Source organism: Pongo abelii, chromosome 19, assembly GCF_028885655.2.
Source record: "Pongo abelii isolate AG06213 chromosome 19, NHGRI_mPonAbe1-v2.0_pri, whole genome shotgun sequence".
Classification (NCBI taxonomy): Eukaryota; Metazoa; Chordata; class Mammalia; order Primates; family Hominidae; genus Pongo; species Pongo abelii.
This window is the reverse complement of record NC_072004.2, coordinates 45,239,818-45,254,929: the sequence shown is the minus strand read 5'-3', so window position 1 is coordinate 45,254,929 and position 15,112 is coordinate 45,239,818. Positions and strand designations below refer to the sequence as shown.

Here is a 15,112-nt window from a genome sequence, read left to right as displayed (position 1 = left end):
ACAAAACAAAACAAAACAAAATCTGCAACCCTCCCCCTCCCGAAGAACGTCCTAGCCTCCTTCCCTGCTGTATTTTTCTCCCTAGTACTTCTCACCAACTGATAGACTGTATGTTTTGCTTATTTAAGAATGGAAGCTCCATAAGGGTGGAGATCTGTGCTGCTTAGTTCACCGCTATAGCCCTAGCATTGAAAACAGTATTTGGCACACAGTAGATGCTCAATGATTTGCTGAAGGAATAAATGACTAGGTGCTCTTATGACCACGCTGTATGAAGGTGAGTAAGGCTTGATTCCTGCCCACTTGGAGCTCTGTGTTCCAGAACCAGCTCCTAGGCCTACCCAGCTGAGAAGTGGACCTGGGTGAACCCACAGTGACCCCACCAAAGGGCAACTACAGTGTGGCCCAGGGTTGATAATGATTCATAGCAGGCGGTCAGAGAGGAAAGAATTCAAGAATTATTTTTCTTGGTTTTTTTTTTTTTTTTTTTTGAAATGGAGTTTTGCTCTGTTGCCCAGGCTGGAGCGCGGTGGCACAATCTCGGCTCATTGCAACCTCTGCCTCCTGGGTTGAAGCAATTCTCCTGCCTCAGCCTCCTAAGTGGCTGGGACTACAGGTGCACGCCACCACACCTGGCTAATTTTTGTAGTTTTAGTAGAGACAGGGTTTCACCATGTTGGTCAGGCTGGTCTGGAACTCCTGACCTTACAGGTGTCAGTCACTGAGACCAGCCCCGTTTTTGTAAAATAGACTTTTTTTTTTTTTTGAGATGGAGTCTCGCTCTGTTGTCCAGGCCAGAGTGCAATGGCATGATCTCGGCTCACTGCAACCTCTGCCTGCCAGGTTCAAGCAATTTTCCTGTCTCAGCCTCCTGAGTAGCTGGGATTACAGGTGCATGCTGCCACACCCAGCTAATTTTTTGTATTGTAGTAGAGCTGGAGTTTCACCATGTTGCCTAGGCTGGTCTTGAACTCCTGAACTTGGGCGATCCACCCGCCTTGGCCTCCCAAAGTGCTAGGATTACAGGTGTGAGCCACTGCACCCGGCCTTGTAAAATAGACTTTTAAAGAGCAATTTTAGGTTCACAGCAAAACTAAGCAGAAAGCAGAGTTCCCCATATACCCATGGCCCCCGTATCTCCCTAGTCTCCCCTGCCATCAACATCCTCCACTAGAGTGGTACATCTGTTAAAACTGATGATCCTGCATTGACACATCATCACCCAAAGTACATAGTTTACACTAGGGTTCACTCTTGGTGTTGAACATTCTACGAGATTTTTTTTTTATTTTTCCCAGCCCAGAACCCCTCTATGGGTTTTGACAAATATATAATGATATGTATCCACCATTATATCATGCAGAATAGTTTCGCTGCCCTAAAAACCCTCTGTGCCCTATCTACTCATCCTTCCCACCCCTCAACCCCTGGCAACCATTGATATTTTTACTGTCTCCACAGTTTTGCCTTTCTTAGAATGTCATATAATACAGTATGTAGCCTTTTCAGTTTAGCTTGTCTCAGTCCGTTTTGTGCTGCTAAGACAGAATACCATAGACTAGGTAATTTATAATGCACAGAAATTTATTGGCTCATGGGATGAAGGCTGGAAAGCCCAAGACCGAGGAGCTGGCATTTGGTGAGGACCTTCTTGCTTCATCAACCCACAGAGGCAGGGCAAAGAGAGGGTGGGAAGGCGAACTTCTTTTATAAGAAAGCTACTTGCTCCATAATGAACCCACTCCTTCGAGAATGGCATTAATGCATTTATGAGGGTAGTGGCCCCATGACCCAAACACTTCCCACTAGGTCCCATCTCCAAGACCACCACATTGGGGATCAAGTTTCTAACACATGAACTTTAGGGGACACATTCAAACCATAGCAGTAATATGCATTTTCACTTAGTAATATACATTGAAGGTTCTTCTGTGTTTTCTCATGACTTGGTAGTTCATTTCTTCCTTTTCACAGACTTAATTTTTCAGAGCAGTTTTAGATTCACAGCAAAACTGAGCACAAAGTACAGAGTTCCCACATACTCTCTGCCCTCCCAACTGCACAGCTTCCCCTGAACAAGAGTTGTGCACTTGTTATAACTGACGAAAAGATCCACTTTATCTTTTCTTGTGATGTGTTGTCCAGGCTAGGGTACAGTAGCACAATCATAGCTCACTGCAACCTTGAACTCCTGAGCTCGAGTGATCCTCCTGCCTCAGCCTACCAAGTAGCTAGGACTATAGGTGCTATCATGCCTGCCTTGTTTATTTTTTGTAGAGATGAGGTCTCACAGTATCGCCCAGGCTAGTTTCTAACTATTGGCCTCAAGTGATCCTCCCACCTTGGCCTCCCAAGGGAAGCCTGGGATTATAGGCATGAGCAACCATACCCAGCCTTTTGCCCATTTTTAAGTGAGTCTGTTGTTGTTGAGTGGTAGGAGTCTAAATTTTATTTTGGATAACAGTCCCTTATTAGATATCTGATTTGCAATATTTTCTCCCATTCCACAGATGGCCTTTCATTCTGTTGTTTCGTTTGCTGTGCAGTTTTTATAAAGTCTGACTTGGTCCTATTTGTCTATTCTTGCTTTTGGTGTCATATCCAAAAAAATCATTGCCACATCTAATGTTGTAGACCTTTCCCCGCTGTTTTCTTTCAGGATTTTTATAGTTACAGGTCTTATGTTTATGTCCTAAATCCATTTTGAGGTAATTTTTGTATATGGTGCTAGGTTAGGGTCCAACTTCATTCTTTTGCATGTGGATATCCAGTTTTTCCAGTATCATTAGTTGAGTCCAGAGATCCGCCTGCTTCGGCCTCCCAAAGTGCTGGAATTACAGGCGTGAGCCACCGCGCCTGGCCGAGTCCAGAGAGTTTTTAAAAGCATAAAGAGGAGGCCAGACACGGTGGTTCATGCCTGTAATCCCAGCACTTTAGGAGGCTGAGGCGGGTGGATCACCTGAGGTAAGGAGTTTGAGATCAGCCTGGCCAACATGATGAAACCCTATTTCTACTAAAAATACAAAAAATTAGCCGGGAGTAGTGGCAGGTGCCTGTAATCCCAGCTACTTGGAAGGCTGAGGTAGAATTGCTTGAATCCAGGAGGTGGAGGTTGGAGTGAGCCGAGATCATGCCATTGCACTCCAGCCTGGGCAGAGTGAGACTCTGCCTCTAGGAAAAAAAAAAAAAAAAATTCTGCACACAAATAAGGCTTAATTTGGCAGTGGTGGTGGCAGGGTGGCTGTCCCCAGCGAGCATGAGCCCTGCCCTGAGAGAAGGGCTTCTCTTCCCCCACCCATGCAGACTCACCTCTCTCCTGAACAGATGCTGTGGCCACAGGCCAAACAAGGACAGAGGGACCTAATTCCCCCCTTTATTTAATTTAAGGAAAATAAAAGATTTACCAAAAAAGAATACAGTATCCTAATAGGCACTCGTGTTTCCAGTCCCTCACCTCTGCCTCTTCCATAGAATAGAAACAAAACAGTGCCAATTAAGTTAAAGTCCCCTTTGTCCCCCATCCCCAGTCCCAGGCTCCCTCTGTTTTTCCAGTAAAATTTCACGTGTGTTTCTGGGCTCTGCCTATGCTGACAGTCAGTCCTTTGAATCCGGATGGTTCCTTTTCATCGTGACCTACTGTTCCACGGTATGAGAGCCTATATGATTCTGCCAGTCGGGTCGCCATGACATCCCTGGGGGCCTCTCCTAGCGTGCCCACCTCAGCTCCTCCGGGGCAAGGGTCATCCAGGCTACACAGATGCTCAGAGTCCTCCTTGCCAGGGGCTTTAAGGGGAGCGAGCTGAACCCGAGGAAGGTCGTGCTTCGTGCAGGGCCATCGAGGAAAGGTCACCTCCCGGCGCCCCGAGCCTGACCCCATGCCCCAGGCTCCCCTCGTCTTCCTCGGAGCGCTGGCCCCGTCCCAGTCCCCGCCCCCGGCCGCGCCGCCCTTCTTCTTGCGCCCTGGTCCCCGCTAACCCGGCCCGAGCGCCCACGGACCCTGCCCGGCCCGACGGAAATGACCCGGCCAGGGTCACACACGGCCCCGGCCGCTCCGCTGCGGCCATCTCCGCTTCCGCTTCCGCCTCTGCCGAGGCTTCTCTCCGACTCAGGCACGGGTCTGTGCCGTAGCTTTCGACCCCACCGCCAGGCCGCTGCCTGCTCTGGGCGCGGGCTGGGTCTCGGGGCGTCGCTCACGGCGGGCGAGGGGCGAGAGACGAGGGGGGAGGGCCGGGCTCTCTCAAGACGCCGGTTCGGGTCCCGCAGGCGGCGGGCGCGGGACGTGCCCCTGACCGGGCGGGAGCAGAGCTCGCAGAGTCAGGCCCGGGCTTGCGGGTGGGGCTTGCGGGGGCGGGGCGGGGCCGGGGGCGGGGCCGAGGCCGCCGCTCCCAGCCGGTACTACCTCCCCTCCACTGAGAGATTCTACCGTTTCCTGGGCTGTCAGGCGCGGTGGCCAAGTGGTAAGGCGTCGGTCTCGTAAACCGAAGATCGCGGGTTCGAACCCCGTCCGTGCCTGAGACCCAAGGTAGGGTTTTGGCTGTGGGGAAGTCGAGTTTTCTCCACGTACGCCGTCCCTTCTACGTGGCATTTTTTCCATTTTCGGATTCTGTTCAGGCGCCCTCCAGTTCGTCTCCTGCCCCGGGCTCCGTGGTCCGCCGGGGCCGGTGCACCTGGGCTTCGAGACTCCAGGGTCCATCTTACAGATGAGTTCGGCCCCCGCCACGCTGCCCCCTCGCCGCTGGTCCCCGCGTCTGCTTTCCCCCAGCCGCATTTCGCAGAACCGGAGTCGTCTTCACTGCTTCGCCGATGGGGACACTAAGGTCCAGGTGGCCCGCGGGGACTCGGGTCCCGCCCGATTTTCGTGTGTTATGGCGGAGCAACTTTCCAGAGAGGGTGCCTGAGTTACCCGAACGGTGGTTTCTGGATTGTTCTTTGGAAGGTGAGTTATGCAGGCCATGCGCACTGCCTGCCTTCCTGTCTACAAAGCAAACCAGATTGTTCAACTGGTGGGCGCTTCTTTCCCAGTCCTGGTGAACTGACCCTTTGAATCTGCCCCCAGCCAGTTATGACACTCCCCACATCATCTCTAGGATAAACAGTCCGATTTAACATATTAATAACATGACATTGAGTGCCTCCTCCCATTCCTGGACCCTCTTTTTGATGCACTCCTCTGTCTGTCCTCCTCTTCATTTTTGTAACACTCCCTACCGAACATACTACTCCAGATAGAGTCTTATGAATGGAACTTCACCTCCCTCATTCTATACCCCACACTTCTGTTAATGTAGCCCTCAAAAACCACATTACTTTCTCTGAGGCCTGTTGCACAGATGACCATGAGGAGCTTTAGGTGGACTGAATGTCAGAAGAGTCTCAGGTTATCAGAAGAGAAGGTGTGGGGCCCAGGCAGCAGAGAAATATTGACCTTTTCTCTAAGATCCCAATAAATGGAAGAGATGCTCTTGGCTTTTGAAGGTTATGCCAAGCTAGGGTGTCAGTGTCATCATGAAAGTGTTATTAAATACAAATTGAGGCCTTTTCTGACAAGCACCTAAGCCTAGACAGAGTCCAGATATTCAGGGATAGGGATAGGAAGGTGAAAAGTCCTGCTCTACTGGATATTGCCTTGAATCCTGTCCCTTCAAATTCCTGATGAGAAGGAGCTTCAAGACTGAACATCGTGTTTTCTTTTTTTTTTTGAGACGGAGTCTCGCTCTGTCGCCCAGGCTGGAGTGCAGTGATGCGATCTCGGCTCACTGCAAGCTCCAACTCCCGGGTTCACACCATTCTCCTGCCTCAGCCTCCCGAGTAGCTGGGACTACAGGTGCCCACCACCACACCCGGCTAATTGTTTTGTATTTTTAGTAGAGGTGGGGTTTCACCATGTTAGCCAGGATGGTCTCTATCTCCTGACCTTGTGATCCACCCGCCTCGGCCTCCCAAAGTGCTGGGATTACAGGTGTGAGCCACCGTGCCTGGCCAAACATTGGGTTTTCTGAAGGAACTGGAGCAGAGAATTCCACCCCAGCAGAGGGCAGGGGGACAAGCCAAGCTGAAGTCAATATAAGAGAAGTGCAAGGGGCCTGGTGCAGTGGCTCACGCCTGTAATCCCAGCACTTTGGGAGGCCAAGGTGGATGGATCACTTGGGGTCAGGTGTTTGAGACCAGCCTGGGCAACACAGCAAAACCCCATCTCTACAAAAAATACAAACACTGCCAGCCGCAGTGGCTCATGCCTGTAATCCCAGCACTTTGGGAGGCTGAAGCAGGCAGATCACTTGAGGTCAGGAGTTTGAGACCAGCCTGGCCAACATGGCGAAACCCTGTCTCTATTTAAAATACAAAAAAATTAGCAGGCATGGTGGCATACACCTGTAGTCCCAACTGCTCTGGAGGCTGAGGTGGGAGAATCGCTTGAGCCTGGAGGGTCGAGTTTGCAGTAAGCTGAGATGGTGCCACTGCACTTCAGCCTGAGAGACAATGAGAAACTGACTCAAAAAAAAAGTGCAAGGTACAGAAGAGGTCAGTGTAAAGATTCTGGGGAAACATGGGCTTCCAAAGGTGAAGGACCAGAGGCAGGGGTCAAGTATGGATTCCAGGTCAAGGTTGGTGAGAGGAACTAGAAGTGAAGGCAAGTCAGATATAAGCACCAGGGTGAGCCTGGGGAACAGAAAGCTTGTAATTACCTTGAAGGCCAGCAGGTATCTACATGCACCCCCGTGGAGCCAGAGGTAGGTCATTTGTTTAAAGAATGAGGACAGAAGTGAAGGCAGGGGCAGAAAGGGACACATATGTTGAGTTTGTTGCATGACCACCATTAAATTGCTGATGCTCCCTGGACTTCAGCTTCCTTAGTTGTAAAGTTCTACAGTTGAAAGAGCTATGTCCTAAATGCCTTGCGTCCTGAAATTCTAGGTTTCTACCTCAGAGCCTGGACCTTGCAGAAGCAAGGGGATCACAGGCCACCCCACCCATCATAGTAGCCCCTTCGGCAATGGGGCTTGACCATTGTGCCCTCATGATGAGATGTGACCAGGGTTCCTCCATCCAGAGAGTTATAAGCAGTCCTCCCTGATGGGAAGTGCTGGAGCTGCAAAGGCTCCGCCCATGCTGGTTACCCCTGGTAGAGTCCTCCCTTTTGCTCCTCCTTAGTGTCCAGGGTAAAACACAGGGCCTCTGGTACTGCATTTTGAGAGCCACGCAGGCAGACACAGTCATTTGTGGGCAGCCAAAACCTCCAAGATATTTTTAAAAACATAGACCAGAATTTGGCAATTCTATATATTATGCCTCATTCTATGAGTTTTAGCCCAATACCAGCCTGGAGAAATATGCTTTGTTTTGTTTGTTTGTTTGTTTGTTTGTTTGAGACGGAGTTTCACTCTTGTCACCCAGGCTGGAGTGCAGTGGTACGATCTTGGCTCACTGCAACCTCTGCCTCCTGGGTTCAAGCAGTTCTTCTCCCTCAGCCTCCCAAGTAGCTGGAATTACAGGCACTTGCCACCATGCCCAGCTAATTTTTGTATTTCTAGTAGAGACGGGGTTTCACCATGTTGGCCAGGCTGGTCTCGAACTCCTAACCTCGTGATCTGCCTGCCTCGGCCCCCTAAAGTGCCAGGATTACAGGCGTGAGCCACCATGCCCAGCCCAAGAAATATGTCTTTAAATCTTTTACTATACAATTAAACAAATTTGAAAACCACACAAATCAAGTGAATGCCTTAATGAATTATAAGGGGAACACTATCCAAGTCAGAGAATTTTGCCGGATACCCCAGAAACCCTTTTTATGTGCCCCCCCAATCACAACCTCCCCAGGGCCATAAGTATCCTTACCCTCTAATCACTTCCTTGCATTTTAGTTTATCACCTAATTGAGCATTGCGACATCTTTATACACTATAGTTTAACTTTGCTCATTTAAAAAAATGGATAGAAGCTTTTTTTCAATCAGGAGTTACTCCTTCCTTCCCTTTCATTTCCTGGCAGTGTGTCTGTTGAGGACCCTGGGCCACTGGACCTGGAGGGTTTCCCACAGTCTAGATTTTGCTTACTGCAAACTCTTGGTGCAACCCAGTAATCTCCTCAGGCCTCAGTACTTCCTGCAAATCAAATTGGCAGTTAGATCCAGATGCTGGATCGGAGTCAGGTTGGTTGCCTGTGGCAAGACTCTGGTATTACCTCCTCTGAGAAGCCTCTGATTCCCCCAGGTAAGGAGTCACTCAGTTTCTTGTCTGGGACCCCTCTGTGTGTCTCGCACCATACTGGGAAGCCCCTTAGGACTTGGATGGTGTCTCACTCACGTCTGTGTTTCCAGCAGCTGAAACAGAGACAGAGCCCTGGCACAAGGAAAGTCCCGACCTGAAGGGCTAGGGAAGACTTCCCTGAGGAGTGACATTGTGGCTGGGCTCTGCAGGATGAATACGAACTCACCAGAGCACAACCAGATCTTGGGTATCTCTGCCCTCATTCAGTCATCTTTGACACTCAAATATCATGATCTAGGTTGCATCTAAGCAGACAGGGGTTCTTTTCTTTCCCTTGTGGCCCCTCTAACCTGCAGGTAAAATCAATTTTTGAATTAAGAAACAAATTCGCATTCCCTGTAGATGGTTTTATTAGCAAACCCTAAAGGTCTAACCCCATACTTGGGGACAAATTTACCAATTTGGAATAATACACTGATAGAAATGAAATCAGCCAACCCTCTCATTTCACACTGCAGAAACAGGCAAAGAGAAGGAAAGTGATTGTTCTAGGTCACCCAGAAAGCTCTACCTTTATCATAGATATTATGCTTGTCTACAGCATGAGCTCAAATCTTCTAGGAAAAGTCATCTTCATTATTAACTTGACATTCACCCAGGAGATGGTCTATCTCTTTGCCAGCCTGTAGGCCAAACTGGCACCTCACTTGTCAAACACTCATGCCTGATCGATAGGAACAGCAGATGGTGACCAAAATCACTATACTTGATTACAATATTAAGGCTTTAGGGTCAAGAGAGGGACACAGATATACACTGGCAAAGGTTGGATTCCCCAGAAGGCAGACCCCTAGACAGAGCTTAATGTGCAGAATGCTTATTCCACCTGGGAAAGGGTGGGAAGCAGGTGTGAAATGAGGGAGAACCCCCCTCCCCCACCACTCACTGGATGTGGGCTGTCCAGAGACCTTAGACTAGGCGGCTCTGAGGGCAGAAGACAGTCTGTTGACAGCACTCCAAGCAGCTGGGACAAACCCTTTCTTGAAGGGGTAACATGGCACAGTGACCATCACACACAGAGTGGGAACTTAAAGACAAGAATCAATTCAGTCACAGAGAGTGAGGGCAAAGATAAAGCTCATAGGCCAAAGGCTTGACTTCTGGATCAAGGGCTCTAATATTTTCCAGACATGTGCTTTGGCTACTGAAAGCATTTCAGAGAACCCTGAGTAAGAGGGCTGGGACCTGGGGCCAGTAGGGATCATTGTGTGACCTCACTTCCCAGGAGCCATCCTCAGCATCACGTGCAGAAGGCCAGCCTCAGGTCACCTGCCTCCTCCCCAGACCCCATCATCCAGGAAAACTGAATTCAGCTGAAAGCACAGCCATGGTATTGCTGAAATATGACAGCACCTGGAGAGAATGGATTCCTTTCTGGGGAATTTACCCCTTTGCTGCTGCTTGAGGGCAAGCGTCCTGTCTTCTCTTCCCCTGGTATATAAAGAGGCTCTTCATTTGTTGGCTGAATGAATGAAGGTCAGAAAAAGAAAACTCAACTTCTCGTCCTCCAGTAATGGAACAATCAAGTTGGGAGAAATCACAGAGAAAAAAATCACGTCCCAATTTTGCTGATGAGGAAACTGAACTTCAGAGGCAGGAAATAACTCTCAGAAGGTTGCAGAGAAGGTGAGGAATCAAAACAGGCCATAAGCAGTGACAAGCCTGGTAATGCCAGAATGGTTTTTCTGCAGTAAAGATTTCCCTTCCTGCTTGCCTTTCCCCTGGTTCTGGGGCTCTCCCTTGGTCCAGACCATTTCGGCCGAGAGAAACAAAACCCAGGTGCATTGCCATCTAAGCAGAATATGCTGAGAAAATCAACCTCACAAATTCCATAGTCACCTACAAAGTACTTCAGGTTATCACCAGCCCTTTTCTCCCTCTGGTCCCCAGGATGCCTATGTCTTCTCTCAGAACTCTTTCTGGGCCGGGTGCGGTGGCTTACACCTGTAATCCCAGCACTTAGGGAGGCTGAGGCAGGAGGATCACCTGAGGTCAGGTTTCACTAACATGGTGAAACCCCATCTCTACCAAAAATACAAAAATTAGCTGGGCATGGTGGCGAGCACCTGTAATCCCAGCTACTAGGGAGCCTGAGGCAGGAACCTGGGAGGCGGAAGTTGCAGTGAGCCGAGATTGTGCCACTGCACTCCAGTCTGGGCAACACAGTGAGACTCTGTCTCAAATAAATAAATAAATAAATAAATAAATGAATAAAAATAACTGAGAGATGTTAATATCATCATCATCATGGTATGTTCTTGAAGTTCTCAAACAGTAGGAGGTAACCCTGTTAAGTGAAACCAATTTAACAGCTTGTAAACAGCATTTTAAAAATGAAACGGTAACACAGAATATATATTTGAATGCATAAGAATTGTTTCATAAAACATTTGTTTTACACATGTACATAGATACATACACATATATACATACGTACACACACAGGTATTTCCTATCATGGGGCATGACTGAGTTTGAAAGCTACTGTTCTAAGACAACATTTCTCTAAAGATGATTGAAAGGAGTGTTTTTCTTTCTTTTTTTTTTTTTTTATTTTTGAGGCAGGGTCTCACTCTGTTGCTCAAGCTAGGGTGCAGTGGCATGATCACACCTCACTGCAACCTCAACCTTCTGAGTTCAAGTGATCCTCCCACCTCAGCCTCCCGAGTAGCTGAGACTACAGGTGCGCGGCACCATGCTTAGCTAATTTTTGTTTTTTTTGTTTTTGTTTTTGTAGAGACATGGTTTCGTCAGGTTGCCTAGACTGGTCTTGAACTCCTGAGCTCAAGCAATCTGCCTGCCTTGGCCTCCCGAAGTGCTTGTGGCTTACAAGCCTGAGCCACTGCACCTGGTCTATTTTTCTAACTTTAGTAATTTGCATTTGCATACCACTGCCACTATTGTTGTCATATCAGAATACTACCTATAACATTATTTACTAAATTCTTGTCTTTGAGTTGGCTCCCTTTAACCATTTTAGCCTCATTGTAACAGCAATATTCAGAAAATTTACATTTAATACTACGTATTACATTTTTTTCCATCTAAAACCATCTCTCATATGAGCACCACCTTTTGGGAAACGCTGGTGGCAAGGAGTGTCACATGCAAAAGCCCCTTCCAGAAGTCAAGCTGGGAGCCAGAAAAGCTGTGTGATGTTGGGATGTTGGGTGAGCCCCCACCCCCTGCCCCCGGGGTCCTTCTCTGCCCCCGGAGGCAGGCCCAGTCCTGCTGCTGGGTGTCCCAAGTTCCTGTGGATGACCTTCTTGCAGTGGCCACCTCAAGAAGAAAAGGGCAGGCCCTATCTGCCTGTGGACTGGATCTTTCTTGGGATGTTCCCGCCAGTGGAAAAGGCCAGGTCCTCGTATCTGCCTTTCTGTAGTGAGCTGCATCCTGCTGCTGCCCCAAGATCGAAGAATTTCCTTTCTTGTCCGGCTTTGATTCCATTGATGGGATTAGGCACCCCCCACGGCCGTGTCCTTTGATGTGGTCAGGAGGTAGCAGGGAGATTTCAGGCCCAGGGAGCAAATCTTAATCTTCTTCGAGCTTCTCTGGGATCAGCACCGGGGTAAACCCATTACAACCCTGCCCTTTCATCCCCTCAGGACACCGGCTCCTCCCGGCTACTGAGTCTCAGAGATCCTAAGGGTTTGTCAGATTTGGAGCGAGCAATAAAAGGGGAAGAGAAAGCAGAGCACTAACTCCAGACCCCCTGCAGCCCCGGCTGCATCTCCAGCAACGTCAGGGCATCTTCTTTCTTCCCTTCTCATCCTGCGCTCCCACAAAATGGTGGTTACAGAGGCCTGGGGCCAGCGCTGTCCATGCCCCAGCATTGGGCATCTCTGCCAGCGCTTGGCCGCCATCCCTCCCCCAGCTGCGCACTCCTGAGAGCACCAGCTCCTGGACATGTCCCACCCAGGGATCCCGATGCGGGGATCAGATATACCAGATATACCACTCAACCCTTACCAAAGTGAGGTTTAGAGACAGGGTCTGCCTCTGTCACGCTGGCTGGAGTGCCGTGGTGCGATCATAACTCACTGTAGCCTCTAACTCCTGGGCTTCAGCGATCCTCCCACCTCAGGTGTGTGCCACCACGCCCAGCTAATTTTTTTTTTTTTTTTTTACTTTTTGTAAAGACAGAGCCTCACTATGTTCCCAGGCTGGTCTCAAACTCCTGGGCTCAAGCAATCCTCCTGCCTTGGCCTCCCAAAGTGCTGGGATTACAGGTGTGCGCCACTGTGCCCAGCCTCATAGTGAGGTTTAAAGGCATGATCTGGGTTGGTGAGGCCAGGAAGGAGAAGGCAGGAACATAGCTAATATCTATGTCGGGACACAAACAGATATGTCACGTTATTTTCTTTAAATGGCTCCAAATCTCGACCTGAAGAGGTTGGGAAACTCAACCTCAGTGGTTATTTGGGCTTCCCCATCACCCACGGTGCCTGGAATCCTGGCCATCTTGAGGCTGGGGATCTTGGTAGAGGCCTGGTCCAGGTCCCAGAGGAGACACGCAGTTACTCTCCCACATCCTGGCGTCTCCGGAGAGATAGTGGGGCAGCAGGTCTCCACCAAGGGGGTTCCACTGACCTCCCACCCCTCGCTAATCTTGGGACAGCTCTTACTCAGCCTCAAAGCTTTTCTGTCCCACTCCTTTTCCACAGTCTCCCTAAAGGAACTCAGCTTTTCAAACAGCACAGCCAGGAAGAGAGGTTGTCTGCAGGCCGCTGGAACTGGGAGTTGAAAGCAAGAAATTTTAACATCTCAAGAAAGTATGCTGCCCGGTACTATGCTTGGCGCTTTAATTTATAATCCTTGCCACCAAAGCCCTGCCAGAAGTGCCCGTCGGCTCCAGGTTCCAGATAGGGAAGTTGAGGCCAGCGGCAGGCGCGCTCCACCGGGCGGGGGCGCGGCCCAGGAGCGGAGCGGCCGGCAGGGGGCTCTCCGCGCCGGTCTCCGCGGGAGGAAGCGCTGGCAGCTGCTCGGAAGGGTCAAAGGAGGAAAAGGGAAAATTACTGGGTTCCCCGGCGGGAAGGACTGCGTGACTGGGAGGAAGGCACTCGAGACTGTCGAGTAGGGCCGCCCGCGTCGGGACCCCATCCCCGGGGCAGGGCGGGCCACCCGGGACCTGGGAGCCCGGGCCACCCCCCACCGCCGTCAGGGTCTCTCCCGCCGGTGCCGCAGGCTGGAGCGGGCGTCGCGGCCGGGGGCGGTGCGGCCTAGGGGCGGGCGGAGGGCGGGCCGGGGCGGGGCGCCGTCCGCTCGGCTCCGGGAGGCGGTGCGAGCGGGCGCTGGCCGCGTCCGCCCGCCGGGAGCCGTGGGGCGCGCAGCCTTCCTGATGTGTCACCAGCACGTGGAGCCAGGTCGGGCCGCAGCGAGCAAGCCGACCCTCCCCAACTTTCGAGGGGTCTCGCCGCTCCGCTCCTCTCCCGGCTTCGCTGGGCTCGCTCTCCTAGCGGAGGGGGCGGCGGCGGCCCCCAGGTCCCGGGCAGGTCTAGCGAGGCCAGGGCCTCCAGCCAGGAGCTCGAGGGGCTCCCGGAACGTCGGGGCGCGGGCTGTGGCTAGCGGCGACGGCCCCCGTGCCCAGGCAGCGGCGCGGGCTCGGCGGTGCGGGAGGGTGCGGCCTGCGGCGAGAGGTCGGCCCCGGCTCCCGCCCAGCGCCCCGCGCCCCTCGCCCCTCTCCCGCCGAGCTAAGCGCAGGTAATCGAGGCAGAGCGGAGCTGGGCCTCGCAGGCGCGGCGTGGGAGCGTGGCGAAGTTTCTCGGCGCGTAACTCTTGCGCCCCACTCGGGAGTGGGGCTGCGGTGGGGAGGCTTTGGTCCCCGCACCTCCCCCTCCCCCAGCGCTGTCCCTCGGCCTGAGCCGAGGCGGCCCGGGGGTGGCGTGGAGGCCGCGGAGCGCGGCGAGCGTCGTGTAACCCTTGGAGGGCTGGGTTTGGAGCCCGCGACCCGAGGTCGGGCGGGGCGGTGGACTTTCCCGGGGGACGCCGCCTGAGGGACACCCAGAGCTTCGGCGGAGCGGAGCGCGGTGCACAGAGCCGGCGGCCGGACCCAGCCCCGGGAAGCCCGTCGGGGACGCACCCCGAACTCCGAGGATGGGAGCTGAGGGCTGGGTCTTTGCGGGCGAGATGAAGGTGTCGGATCAACTGGCCTACAAAGTCCCAGTCCTCGGCCCCCGGGACCAGCGTCTTCTTCACGGTCCTCGCCCCAGGCCGGCTTCCTCCCGGGCTGGCGTGCGCTCCGGCCGGGCTGCCTCTCAGGTCCACGCTGGAGAAGGAGTGGTGAGGTGCGCTTGCCCCGGCTGCGTGCGGGGATTCGGGAAATCCCCGCACTTCGCTGGAGAAATAGCGACGCTCTGGGAAGTGTGAGTCGGTCACTGCTTGCGGTCCGTACTCTCTGGGCAGACGTAGACCGCGCCCCGGCGACCTGGGTTGAGTGGACAGACGGGACCTGGCTTACCCATGGGCCAAACCCTGCCACTTACCGAGGCCTGCCGTGCTGTGCTTTCCAGGGCGGCAACCTTGAGCTTGGGGGTGGGGAGAACGGGGCCTGACTTCTAGAATTGCCTCTGGGGAGGTGGGAAGCGGAGGTTTGGCCCGGTGGCGCAGGAAGCCCCTGTTCCTCCCCCAAACACCATTTCATTAAAGATGGATCTTTGTGGATGTGTTCCCAATGGCCAGTCTTTTGTTCCCTGACCGATGCAACATAATGTGGACCCACTCGAGTCCTCGTCAAGTTTTTTGCCGGAATTCCTTAAACTCTCCTTTAAAGTCTCTTATCTATTCCTCCAGTGCGTTTGCTTCTACTCCCCGAAAAGAAAAACCCACCAACCCTGAAACCTCGGGTT

The 15,112-nt window shown here is 52.1% G+C and overlaps 1 non-coding gene across 1 annotated transcript; it reads left to right on the top strand.

Annotated features, from left to right (window-relative positions):
- The first annotated feature begins 4,440 nt into the window (after window positions 1–4,440).
- On the top strand, window positions 4,441–4,512 carry TRNAT-CGU (transfer RNA threonine (anticodon CGU)). Its single transcript has one exon. It is a non-coding gene; the product is annotated as a tRNA-Thr (tRNA).
- The last annotated feature ends 10,600 nt before the right edge of the window (window positions 4,513–15,112 follow it).